Source organism: Xenopus laevis, chromosome 3L (assembly GCF_017654675.1).
Source record: "Xenopus laevis strain J_2021 chromosome 3L, Xenopus_laevis_v10.1, whole genome shotgun sequence".
NCBI lineage: Eukaryota > Metazoa > Chordata > Amphibia > Anura > Pipidae > Xenopus > Xenopus laevis.
Genome location: NC_054375.1, coordinates 157541242 through 157555299, shown reverse-complemented (window position 1 = coordinate 157555299; position 14058 = coordinate 157541242).

Genomic DNA, 14058 nt, shown 5'->3' with positions numbered 1-14058 from the left:
AGACAAGAGATCCAAACTAATGGATTCCAGAGGCTCGAAAGTTCCTCCGTGAGAGCCTGAAGGACCAGATTTAAGTCCCACGATGGCAAGATAAGTCTCACTTGCGGCTTCAGATGTCTGATCCCTTGAATAAAGTGGGCCACCAAAGGGCACTCTGCCCATTTGACTTTTGTCAGTGCCGACAAAGCCGACACCTGCACCTTCAGAGTGGCTAGGCTAAGAACTTTTTCCAAACCCGACTGGAGAAAATTCACTATCGCCGCTTCACTCGGTGATGAAAACAAATTCTCTGTTTCAGAACACCTCTCCTTGAATCTTTCCCAGATTCTATGATAAGTACTTTTCGTCGATGGCTTTCTTGCTGCCAAGAGCGTATCAATAGTATTATCTTCAAGACCTTGCTCTGTTAACTCCTGCCGCTCAAGAGCCACCCCGTCAAAGCCCATCTTTGTGGGTTTGGGTGGAACATTTTGCCCTGAACCAACAAATTCTGCTGACAAGGTAGCCTGCAAGGATTGTCCACCTTCATCGCAAACAATTGGGCAAACCAAGGCCTCCTTGGCCACCACGGCAAAACTGCTATGACTGTTGCTTGATCCTTCCGGATTTTGTTTAATACTCTCGAAATAAGAGGGATTGGCGGAAAAATGTAGGCCAGTCTGAACTCCCATTTCAGACTGAAAGCATTTTGACACAATGCTTGCTTCTCCGGGTACCAAGAACAGTACGTTCTCACTTTCCTGTTCTTGGACGTAGCCATGAGATCTACCTGGGGAAGCCCCCAGAGACTCACTAATGTCTGGAAAATTTCTTGGGCTAGCTCCCACTCCCCTGGGTGAAAAGGCTCCCGACTCAACCGATCCGCTAAAACATTCTGATGGCCTGGAATATAGGTTGCCGACAAATTCAGGAGATTATACTCCGCCCAGGCAAAAATTTCCAAAGTCAAGTTCAACAGCTTCCTGCTGCGGGTCCCTCCTTGTTTCTTGATATATTTTACTGTTGTTATGTTGTCAGACTGTATGAAAACTGCCGAATTCCAAAGGTGACTCTGAAAACTCACCAGTGCTTGAAACACAGCTTTCAGTTCTCTGAAGTTCGAGGACCATCTCACTGCTTCTGGCGGCCAGATACCTTGGGCTGATAAGTGTAAGGTGTGAGCCCCCCTACCTATGTTGCTGGCATCTGTAGTCACTATTCACCAAGATGGGCACTCTATTGACTTGCCCTGGGAAAGATTGATGGGATTGGACCACCACATCAGGCTTTTCAATGTCTGTTGAGATAGGTATATCGCCTGGTTCTGTTTGCTCCTTTCCCACTGTTGCAAGAACTCGAATTAAAACTGTCGGAGATGAATCATCGCCCACTTGACCGCCTCCTTTGTAGCCACCAGTTTCCCCAGGACCTGCTGACAAACCTGAGCCGTGGTACAAGGAAATTTCTTCAGGGCTCGAACCCTGCAAACAATATCTTCTACCTTGTCCGCAGGAAGGTATAACCGTAACTGGCGGGTATCTATCAATACCCCTAGGAACACCATTCGCTGTGAAGGAGTCAGCTGCGATTTCTGAAAATTTATTAACCACCCGTGTTCCATCAGTACTGTCAGGGTAACTTGTACTTGCTGCTTTAGCACCTGCTCGCTCGATGCCTTTATCATCAAATCGTCCAAATAACTGAAAATCTGTATGCCTTGCAGACGTAAGAATGCTACGACTGGAGCCAAAACTTTTGAAAAAGTTCTCGGTGAAGACGCTAGCCCAAAAGGAAGTCCCCGATACTGATAGTGCTTCCCCATCACTGAAAACCTGAGAAACTTCTGATGATAGTTGAAGATTGGGACATGAAGGTATGCGTCACGCAAATCTATTTTTGCTAACCAGTCATTTACATTTAGACTTTGTGAAATAATGGTCACTGTTTCCATCTTGAAAGACCTTATCTTCAAAAATGAATTTAGACACCTGAGGTCTAAAATAGCTCGGAACTCTCCTGATACCTTCTTCCTGAGGAAAATAGGAGAATACATGCCTTGACGTTTCTGATTTCCAGGAACCCGCATAATAACTCTTTTCTCCAAGAGCTCTGCTAGAATACCTGTCATAGCATTTGGGCCATCAATGTTTTTGGAAGTCTTGATTCCAGAAATACATTCTTGACTGGCTTCCTTAAAAATTCCAAATGGTATCCTTGTGACAATACTTCTAGAACCCATTCGTCTGAGGTTATATTTGCCCAAACTGCCTGAAATTCGACTAGCCTTGCTCCTACAGGTGGCAGCTGGGCGTCGACACTATCAGAAAGACTTGGACTTATCCTTTGACTCTTTCTTAGGTTGAAATTGTCTCTGATTCTTCCAAAAGGGTTGCTTAAATTGCCTCCCAGGCCTGTACCCTTTAGCCTCTTTATAGGCCATACTATCTGCACGCACTGGTTGTCGTCTTACTCTCTTCTCCTGTGGCAGAAAAGAGCTTTTGCCTGGCAATGCCTTAGATATTATATTATCCATAGTGATGGGCGGATTTATTCGCCAGGCGCGAATTCGCGGCGAATTTGCGCGATTCACCGACAGCGAATAAATTCGCGAAACGCCCGCGAAAATTTGCGACAAAAATTTGCCGGCGTCAAAAAATTGTTTTCCGAAAAAACGGACACCGGCGTCAAAAACGGGCACTGGCGTAAAAAACGGGCGCCGGCATAAAAAAAACAGGCGCCGGCGTCAAAAACGAGACGCTGGCGCCGTTTTGCAAATTTTTCGCCCATCACCCATCACTAATTATCCAACTTTGGCCCGAACAACAATTCACCATCAAAGGGGAGCGTGCATAGATTAAACTTGGAGGGGGTATGCTTCAGCTACAGCATTCTTCTGGCTGCCACTGCATATCCCATATTTCTGGCTGCAAATTTCAGGACATCCAAAGATGCCTCTGTGATAAAATCAATGGCCACTTTCATGTCGTCGACCAAGTGAACTACGTTACTCTTATCCATTCCACTTTGTAGTTCTGTCTCCAACTCTTGCAGCCAGATCTTGGACGCCTTTGCCACACATGTCACTGCCACAATCGGTTTACAGAGCAACCCCGAAACCGAATAAGTTTTCTTTAACACTGTATCTTGCCTTCTTTCAACTGGGTCTTTGAGTGAAACTCCCTCATCCACAGGCAGTGTGGTCTTACGTGCTACCCGTGTGATAGCAGCTTCCACTTTAGGAGGGCTTGTCCAATGGCTCACATCCCCCTCAGCATACGGGTACATTTTTTTAAAATGCCTCGGCACCGAATATTTCTTAATCCGGAACTGCCCATTCATCCTCAATGATATCTTTCAAAACTTCATGTACTGGAAAAGCTAATGCTCTTTTCCCTGAATAGGGATGTCGCGGACTGTTCGCCGGCGACGTTCGCCAATAGGCGTTCGCGTCAAAATCGTTCGACCATTCGACCATTCGACCATTCGATCGCTAAAATCGAAGGATTTTTGTTCGAATCGAACGATCGAAGCCATTGGATTGAATAAAATCATTCGATCGAATGGCTTCGATCGTTCGATTCGAACGAAATTCGTTCGATCGAACGATTAAAATCCTTCGATCGTTCGAATCGAACGATTTTCGGATGTTCGAAGTTCGCGAACTGTTCGCGAACTGTTCGCATTTTTTGCCGGTGTTCGCGAACGGCGTTCGCAAACACATTATCGGCGGTTCGCTACATCCCTATCCCTGAAGCTTCAAACATCTTATCCTGTTTTTTCTCCTGTTCTGCATCCTCCAGTTCCAAAACTATTCTCACTGCTCTAATCAGTGGTTCAACTAGGTCGGTGTCAAATGCAGAATCTTCATCAAGAACAATCAAGTCATCATCATCATCTGAACTAGCCGACTGGCTACTCCTGGCCGCAACTTGATGACGGCTACACTCCTCTGCGGGTGTCTTAGGATCACCGACTGGGTGGGTCCTACTTTCAGTAACACACTTTCCATGACTGTTCCTACTAAATCTTTCAAAGACTTAGACATCGATTCTTTAAACCAGTCCTTCATTGAACTCAACTGTTCCTCCGCTCTTTTGCCGGACATAGCCTCCCAGCATTCCAAGCATACTTTCTTGTTATGCATTACCGGGTTGTCACATGCAGAGCACTCCCGTTCCACAGACTTCCTGGAGTGATGACTGCGTCTCTTGGTGATCTGTAATGGACACTATATTAGCACCCTTAATATATCACCAAACACACACTCTCTGCGAACTTACCCCCTGGAGGATGACCGAGATCTGTGGCTCCTCGAACTCATACTCTGCAAGAGAGGAGTCAAAATAAGTAGCCATGATAGGAGAAGCCTTAAGTAAGACTTAAACTACTTACTTCTAGGCTCCCCAAACAAAGCAATCGGCTCAGGTTGAGATTCCATATGCAGCAGCACCAACTGAGTATTCAGTGCTCCGGCCCTTTAAGGCGCCTAATGATGACATCACCGCATCGGCTCCCACTTGCTCATTATGGCGTCTTACAGCAGACCCGACTTATTGCGCCTGGAGCGTCTAACTGCGCCTCCCCACGACTAACTGTGCTCCCCTGCCTAGCTACAAGGCCTGCTGTCTAAATTGAGCCAGCAGCTTCAGTGGGCAGAGAGACCCCACCGGACAGGGGGCCTATCCATCCTATGCGAGGACAGGAAAAAAAGAGATGGGGTAAGGGGGTTGGGAAGGGGTTTTAATTGCATTTCCTGTCCTTCCGCTGCGCGAGGGATTAACCCATTAGTGACTACTGCCATGCGGAAGGACAGGAAATACCTATAAGAGTCCCATAAAATATGGAGATCACAGCAAAGTGGGAGCTGCATGTGGAGAATGCTTTTTGTCTTCCAATATTGGACTTTATGTTTAGGATTGCATGGGAAATACAGATAAAGAACACCATAATAAATATAAAATGGAAAACAACTACAGGGGCAGTTACTGTGATTGCCAATATCCATGCCAAGAAGGTGTCTAAGCAGGAAAATTCCAGAACAGAAAAGCAATCACAGAAGAAATGATTAATGATATTTTGGTTGCAGAACTCTTGTGAAGCTACAGCAATGACAGCAACTAGTGGAATGCCAAAGCAAGCAGCCATGAAATTATAGATAACTGAATACAGAATGAATGGCTCATTAGTAAAGAATAACACAGAGGATTACAGATGGCCAGATATCTATCATAGGACATCACAGTTAGAAGGAGACACTGTAAAACTTCAGAGACACCAAAGAAATAAAGTTGTACAATACAGCCAATAAGGGATATTTTAGCTCCTTCATTTATCACAGTTTTGAGCAGGATGGGAACAATAACCATGGACTCCAGGAGATCAGATAAGGAGAGTTGTTGGAGAAAGAAGAACATGGGAGAATGAAGATTTCAGCTAATTGTTACCAATACTATGACAAAGATATTTTCATAGATGGTTACTATGTGAATCAAAAGGATTGCAGAAAATACCAGGATTTTGAAATTGCTGAGATGCGGAAATCCCAAAAGGAAAATCTCTGTGACCATTGAGTGATTGTTCATTTGCATTGCCTAGGAGTTAGTCCAATTCTATTATTTGCCAAACCCAAGTTTAGTTAATAGTAATGAGAATAAATTATCATCATTATTAGAATATATTTCTATAAATTATATTTAATTAATTAATTGTATTGGCATTAGTGGGAAACATTCCTTGCACTGAATATACATTAATATTAACCTACACGCATGTAACTGTATGTTTTTTAAAACTTATTACTGAAATTTTACTTATTGTATTCTGGTAATTTCTATTATTGTGGACATCCAGGCTGACATCTAAAATCATATGTTAAATGGAAAACTTAAAGGGATTCTGTTATGATTTTTAGGGTGTAGTTTTTTTTTTATTAATACATTGCACTGTGTACATTGCAGATTATTCATTCTGCCATTTTACATTTTAATCTTGAACCAATAAATGTATTTTTGCTTTAATATTGGTGTGTAGGCAAAAGAGCCAGCACTTCCCATTAGAAACACTTTCAGATAAGCTATTGTTTCTCCTACTCAATGTTACTGCTGTAGTAGTTGTGGTTTTTGTTAATTCTAAATTAAATATTAAAAACAGTTTGCTCTTTTGAAAATTGGAATTCAATGCTAGAAGAGCACTATTAACTGATTTTGTAAAATAATATGTTTTTCCATTACAAAATCACTTTAAATTGAACTTAACTTAAATAGCATAAAGTATGTTATTGATAGACCAACTAAACTTTGTGTGACTTCAGCTGTAGCGATAATTTACTGCTTATCTTTCTTTACCCCGATAAATGAATGCTCCCAGAAAGGACACAAAATACATCTTCATTACTACAGGAGCATAAAGGCAATCAAAATTCACAGCTATTACAATTTTGCTAAAAGTTACTTTTATTTCTTACAGTTTCAGAATGAAATCTAAAAACACATATTTGCTTCAATGAAAATCTGCTAGTGTTTCAAAAAAATGCAAATGATTTTAACTTATTTTAGCTTACTATTGTAATCATTGCTACAGTATATAATCCATACTAGTGTAGCAGTAAATAATCCATACTAGTGTAGCGCTATAGTAAATTGAGTGCACCTTACTCTACTATAAGCTCCACTCCCAATAAATGTGCTCCGGATGAGACCTTAAAATCTTAGAGAGTGAGCCTCTGCAGCGATGTGGAAGCAGGGTGTAGTGCAACTGTAACTGTATTCAGGGTACAAATAATTGGGCGCCAGTGGTTCTTATAACTTGACCATAGAACAGATTTATTTAACACATACAATCCTCAGTGGAGTGTACATCAAAGAGAACATTGCAGGATCATACATTACATTGGATAGGCAATATTCACAGCACCTTTGGTCAAAATAAGGTCTCTCTGGAATGAGAACAATGTATGCAGCCTTGAGGAGGTACAGCCAGCTTTCAGCCTTTTCCCTAAGTGGAACCTGAGGGGAATACTTTACCCTAGGTCTGTACTTCTGGGCAATTAGTACCCGGGATCTTAATCCCACTCACAATCCTCGGAGGAGCCTCAAGCTGCTCAGCTAAATATCCTGTCTATCTGTCACTCCTAGAGTGACCTATAAAGGTGAGTAGCCTATCCTTACTAGACCTGACCTGTCTAGGTTCCACTCGAGCTTTGCCAGCCTGCTCAAGCTAGAGCCAGCAGAAGATGGACCCTGAAAGCATGGCTTCAGAGGGTTTTATATTCTAGCACAGTGCCATCTACTGGTCACTGTGTTAAACAACAAGGGGCATAGCCTAAAGCAAGAATAGAAACAGTTACCCCTCCTAACTGTATTTTAGGACCCAGTTAAGTGTCTATAACAATAGGCAAAACTGTCTGCTAAATAGTACTGGGGATGGCTATTTTACACATCCCTACACTAGTTTACAGTTTCTGCTTCAGTAACATAGTACTAAGATAAAAATTATCAATTTCAGTTCCCAAATGTTGAAATGTTAGAGCACTTAGCGAGTGCTAATATCAAAGGCACTTTTACCCAAGGGAAATCTGTGCTTTGATCCAGATTGATCTCCAGATTGACACCCAGCATGAAGATCAGAGCATGGTATCAAAAGGAACAGACCAATCTTTTTTTGTTTTAAAGTCCTTCACGAAACATTATAAGCCACTGCCACCTGCTAAATACTGATGTTGTCCAATCCCTCATCTTGGGGCAGATTTATTAAAGGTCAAGGTGAATTTTCGAATGAAAAAATTTAGAATTTCTAGCTATTTTTTGTATACTTCGACTAGGGAATTGTCCAAATTCTATGCGAATTTGAAAAAAATTTAAAAATTTGAATATCAAACTTTATCATGTTCTGTCTCTTTAAAAATTCGACTTCGACCATTTGCCATCTAAAACTTGCAGAATTGCTGTTTTAGCCTATGGGGGACCTCCTATAACCTATTTGGAGTAAATTGGTGGACTTTGAAAAATCATTTACCCACTCCTCTCAAAGGATATTGGACATCGACTTTGGACATTGACGTTTAATGAAACATTGGAGGCATTAAAATACAATCGGCTTTATTACACAATCCCAGGATAATACATAGTAAATTAATAAAAAGGGAAGTCTTATTGCTGTTCTTTTTAACGGCAAAAAATTTGTGAAACTTCACCAGCGGCTCGTTTTTGACCCCGGCGTCCGTTTTTTGGATGCCGGTGTTCCATTTTTTTTGATGCCGGTGATATTTTGCGGCGGTTTTGCGAATTTATTCACCAGCGGTGAATCACAGGAATTTGCCGCAAATTTGTGCCTGACTAATAAATTCGCCCTTCACTACTGCTAAAGTATCGTGGGCTCTTTCTCATTTGGCGTCACAAGGCCAAATAGTCACACCAAAAAAAAAAAAAAACTTTTTCCAATAAATGTGCAGTTTCTCAACATAGATTTCTAATGATGCCAGTTACAATGCCAAGGCCCAGCTTCCTTCACTTCTGAGCAGTTCAGTCAACTCAGTGTGAATATTCTATATGCAATACTATCCGTATCAGAGTCCCCAAATATTCACTACAAAAGAGTCCCATGTTACTGTAGTCATGGAGGGGATATTACTGCTTCTCTTATTCTGCTTTTAATCAGCCATTCCACAGGACAGGTAGTCATTTTAGCAGTATCCCACATCAGGCACATCCACTTTCCCTTAAATTAAGTCATCTGCTTCCTGGTCATGAAACCTTCCCAGGTAACACCCCTTTGACCCAGCAGTACCTGCATCTTCAGATAAGTCTGGTTCTAGTGCAGATTTGCAAACTTTTATGCCACTCATGGAAATGTATTGCCTGCCCCTCCTATATGACTTAGGCAATTACTTTCACTTTTTATTCTGCATTTCCTGCATGTCACTTCCTGCCTCACATTGCCCCTCACTGCTAACACTCTATAATTGTGTAGCCAGTACAAAGACATGGGCATCAGGCTCCCCATTTTGTTGCCTAAACAAGATTTTGAGGTTTTATAAAGTATGTCTGAATGACAATGTCCACAAAATGGCTGCTGCCTGCTTGCTTTTTATGTCAATTCCAAGGCTGATGGCAAGAAAGTTGTAAATAATTTATATAATGTAAGTAAAGTTTATTTTGCTAAACAAACACAATAAATAAAAATTTGGAATTATTTCTTAGGGTGACAGGTCCCCTTTAAGGTGGAAAAACAAATCATTACCAATAATATCTATAATTGGAGCACTCAAAGGGGATTTACAACATAATTCTGACTTTGAAGAGGTTTGGGGAAGAGGAACATTGTTAGATCCAATCTTCCAATGGCTAAAAATTCCCTACTGGCAACATTTTAATATTTAGCTGGAGTTACTAACATTGAACTGCTTCTCTGGAGGAAGGAATTGATCAGTTAAGAATAGTGTCAATTCTGGATTTTTTAGGGCGAAATAATAAAGGCTAGACATTAACAATCCTTATTAAAAATATATTTTTTTGAGTTTAGCTTTAATTAAAACTTTCTTTATATGGACTCTGTATTACTCAAGAAAATTTGAAAAAAATTGAATATAATAAGAACATCTATAAAACCACGAGGGATATCATTAACAAAGTGTTGAATGCTTTTCAGAGCATTGCACAACCCAAAAGGCATAATCAAATATTCCAAGAGTCCATACCCAGCATAAGTAGTAGTTTTCCATTTACTCCACAAATTATAACGTATTATTTACATACATATTATTATATACATGCATACATTTCAATAAAATCGGCTACCAATTTAGATATCAATACGTTTAGTAAAGGCAGAAGATCCCTGACTTCAGATTCAAGGAAAGTTTGAAAATGTCTTGGTAGGCAGTTGGAACTGTATTGGAAACAGGACTTTATGGGGAGAAGGTTCAATACCACCCAAATGAGACTCCCCTGTCTTACCTAGGAGTGTCCCTGCTTCAGAGGACAGAATGAAGGTATAAAAATAGTGGAAGAGGCACTTCGGGGCTGGTGTCTTGTTTTTGACACTGGCGCCCTTTTTTTGATGCCGGCGCCTGTTTTTTTCGATGTCGGCGAAATTTTTTTTTGACGCAGGCGAATTTTCGCAGGCGTTTCGCGAATTTATTCGCTGGCAGCGAATTGAGCAAATTCACCGCGAATTCGCGCCTGGCAAAAAAAATTCGCCCATCACTAGTTTGAAGAAATTGGGGGTACCACACTTTTTGGATGTCCAATTGAAGATAAAGTAATGGGCAGATTTACACTAGTCTTTACCGCAAAGAAACTGACAGAAATAACATTTTACATGCAACCAGATATCACGCACCAAACATTATCAAAGCAATTTCCCAAAGGGCCAGTTCCTGAGAGCACGCAGGATTTCATCCAACAACAGCCAATATACAAATGCGGCTGATAACCTGAAAAAAAGATTTGCTAACAGAGGGTATAACCAAAAAACCAATAGGAAACATGCCCTAGAAGAGTCCCAGACAGACAGGGAAAGCTTACTTACCTATAAAGAAAAAGATGGAAAAACACAATTACCTTTTTTCTCTACATATGGTGCCCATAGCAAAGATATTGAACATATAATTCACAGGTACTGGCCAATTATACTACAGGACCAAAACTTTTGGGAGAGCACTTCCAGAGTCATTAATCTTCAGCTATTAGAAAGGGAAAAGCATCTGAGATACATTGTGACCAGCTGAAATAGAACCACCGACAAGAGACACACAGAGATTCTTAAGTACCCCAAAAAAGGCACTTTCCCTTGCTTAAAGTGCCTGTGTTGCCCATCAATCATTAAGGGAGATAAAATGAATCACCCCACACAAGGTGTCCCATTACAGCTTAAAGGGATCCTGTCATCAGAAAACATGTTTTTTTCAAAACTCATCAGTTAATAGTGCTACTCCAGCAGAATTCTGCACTGAAATCCATTTCTCAAAAGAGCAAACAGATTTATTTTATATTCAACTAATATCTAACATGGGGCTAGACATTTTGTCAATTTCCCAGCTGCCCCTGGTCATGTGACTTGTGCCTGCACTTTAGGAGAGAAATGCTGCTTTTTTTCCTCCTCAATGTAACTGAATGTGTCTCAGCGGGACCTGGATTTTACTATTGAGTGCTGTTCTTAGATCTACCAGGCAGCTGTTATCTTGTGTTAGGGAGCTGCTATCTGGTTACCTTCCCATTGTTCTTTTGTTTGGCTGCTGGGGGGAGAAGGGAGGGGGGTGATATCACTCCAACTTGCAGTACAGCAGTAAAGAGTGACTGAAGTTTATCAGAGCACAAGTCACATGACTTGGGGCAGCTGGGAAATTGCCAATATGAAATATCACAGAAACCGGAGAGTCTTCAAAATGTGGGTTTATTTTATTAAAGCACAGTGCTGTAATAAAATAAACCCACATTTTGAAGACTCTCCGGTTTCTGTGATATTTCATGTTACTGCAGTGGAGATGGCTACTCTACGAACCTCTTGAAAGTCAGACTACAAAGTCATTTTGGAGGATCTAGAGGGAATAAGAACCTATATCCATAGTACTTCGAAATTGCCAATATGTCTAGCCCCATGTCAGATTTCAAAAAATCTGTTTTCCCATGACAGTATCCCTTTAATAAGTATGCCACTTGTGAAACACATAATGTTGTTAATGTTGTGTATCTCCTGAAATGTCCATGCGGAAAGGCCTATATTGGACAAACCAAAAGACAAGTTAAATTCAGAATAAAAGAACACAGTGGTAACATTCGTAACTATAAAAAAGATACACACACACAGATACATCTATATCTAGACACTTCTTTGAAATGAAGCACAATGGGGCAAATTCACTAAGGCGCGAAGCGCCGAACGCTAGCGTTAATTCGCTAGCGTTTGGCATTTTCGCTACTGCGCAAATTCACTAACGAACGCTGGCGTAGTTTCGCTAGTGTTACTTCGCAAACCTTACGCCAGGCGAATCTTCGCTAGCGACGAAACTACGCAAATTCACTAACTTGCGCAGTGTAGTGAACGCTACCTTTTATGCTAGACTTCCTTCGCCACCTCAGACCTGGCGAAGCGCAATAGAGTAGATAGGGATTGTTTAAAAAAAAGTCAAAATTTTTTCTAAGTCCCAAAAAACGCTGGCGTGTTTTCTACATGATGGCTGACAGGCTGAAAAAGATCGCAAATTTTTTGGGGCTCCCCTTCCTCCCCCCTACATTTCCTGACTCATGGCAACTTACCTAGACAGTGGGCACATGTGTAGGGCAAAATAAAAATTTTATTTCCAGATGTGAAGGTTTTCTAGGCATTTGTAGTGCAGATACGTGTTCCTCCATTGAAATTTGAATTTCGCGCCGTATGCAAATTAGCCTTTGCTAGCGCAACTTCGCTTTATATAGCGAAACAACGCTAGCGCAACTCCGCAACCTTACGCTACCCCTGTGCGCAACTTCGGATTTTAGTGAATTTGCGAACCGCTGGCGAAACTACGCCTGGCGAAGTGCGGCGAAGTGCGGCGAAGTTGCGCCTGGCGCAACTTCGCATCTTAGTGAATTTGCCCCAATGTAACCCAACTAAGTGACTAGTATTGGAAGTAGTAAAAGCGCCACACAAAGGTGGAACTCTACTCCAAAAGATTCAGCAAAGAGAGATGTTTTGGATTAAAAAATTGGACACAGTTACACCTAAAGGTCTGAATAAAAATTGGAGTGTAAAATATTTTTTATGAATATAATAATCATACATTTGTTTTGTACCTTTACAGATCTTGAATCCTTGCCCTAGTCCCTTTATGAAATATTGAATACGGCTAATGGTAAAGTATGGGCATTGATTTATTATGTAAATTTCGTAATTTGTCAGTAACGAGTAATTGGTAGGTCAAAAAGTTGATGTGACAGTACCTTGAAAATCTTACTTAACCAGAATGGTGTTTTATGTTACAGCACTTTCCACACCCAAAGGGACCTTATCACCTTGGATATATGGCTTTCTATTTTGGATTATTTTGGACTATGGGATGAATTTTGGACTATGTGCGCCTTTTTCAATTAGAGGGGGAGGTGGCACTGAGAGTATGGGATACCGTGATGTCATATCCTGTTGTACACTTTAAAGTTTCTTTCTGCACTTAACCAGTTGACACTTGACAAAGAGTTGCAAAACTCAAAACATGTTGTGCAAATAAATTACTTTTGAGCAGAATACCTGCCTCATAGGCTATTCATTGTTACTACTACAAATATTGCCAAGATCTTTGTTTACCTGCCGATTGTCCATGTTATAAACTGGAAGATCTGGAAGGTTATCCTTTAACTTATAAGATAACCCTGTCAATACAAAGATGATCTGTTATTTAAAAAGTCAAAAGGTTGAACTTGAGAGACATGTGTCTTTTTTCAACCTAAATTATGTTACTATGTTACAAAGTTATCATTATGCCGTGCTGTATTAAAAGTTAAAGCCTGGAATTCAATCGCATACTGACAGGCACTGAGATTTGAACTCCATTAGATGTGAGGAGACTACAGCTACATGGCTATGAGCATCAAAGACAGTCCAAAAGGTCAAGAGAAAGGCTTTTTGTTCTTCCAACATGGAGATGACATATGCCACAGTAGCATAGTGGGAAGGTTGAAACATAAACTGTATTAGGTACTGGTTCACAAACTCAGGCAAGAGAACAAACATGGCAGTGTGGGGTGGCCATATATAAGGTTACAACATTAGGTGGAAAACAGCTGTGCTTGAAGGGCTTGCAAATACCACAGAAGCAATAGGCATGTGTGTGAGTAGGACCTTCAGTACTTCTGTATGAGCCTGGAGAACTTGAAAATCCACAGAAATGCTGTCTTTTCTAGGTCTGACAAGCTTCCTCTGTAGGGTAGATGGTACAATTAAACTGTTAAGGTCTGCTCGGCCCATGCCAGGGTTGAAGTTGGGAGCAAGGAGGAAACAGAGTTCAGACAGAGGCAATTCAAACCATGATGCAATGACCTCGCATTCCGGCATTTCACTATAACAACACCACAGGCACCTCCAATTTAGGATGTGGCACCACACTTA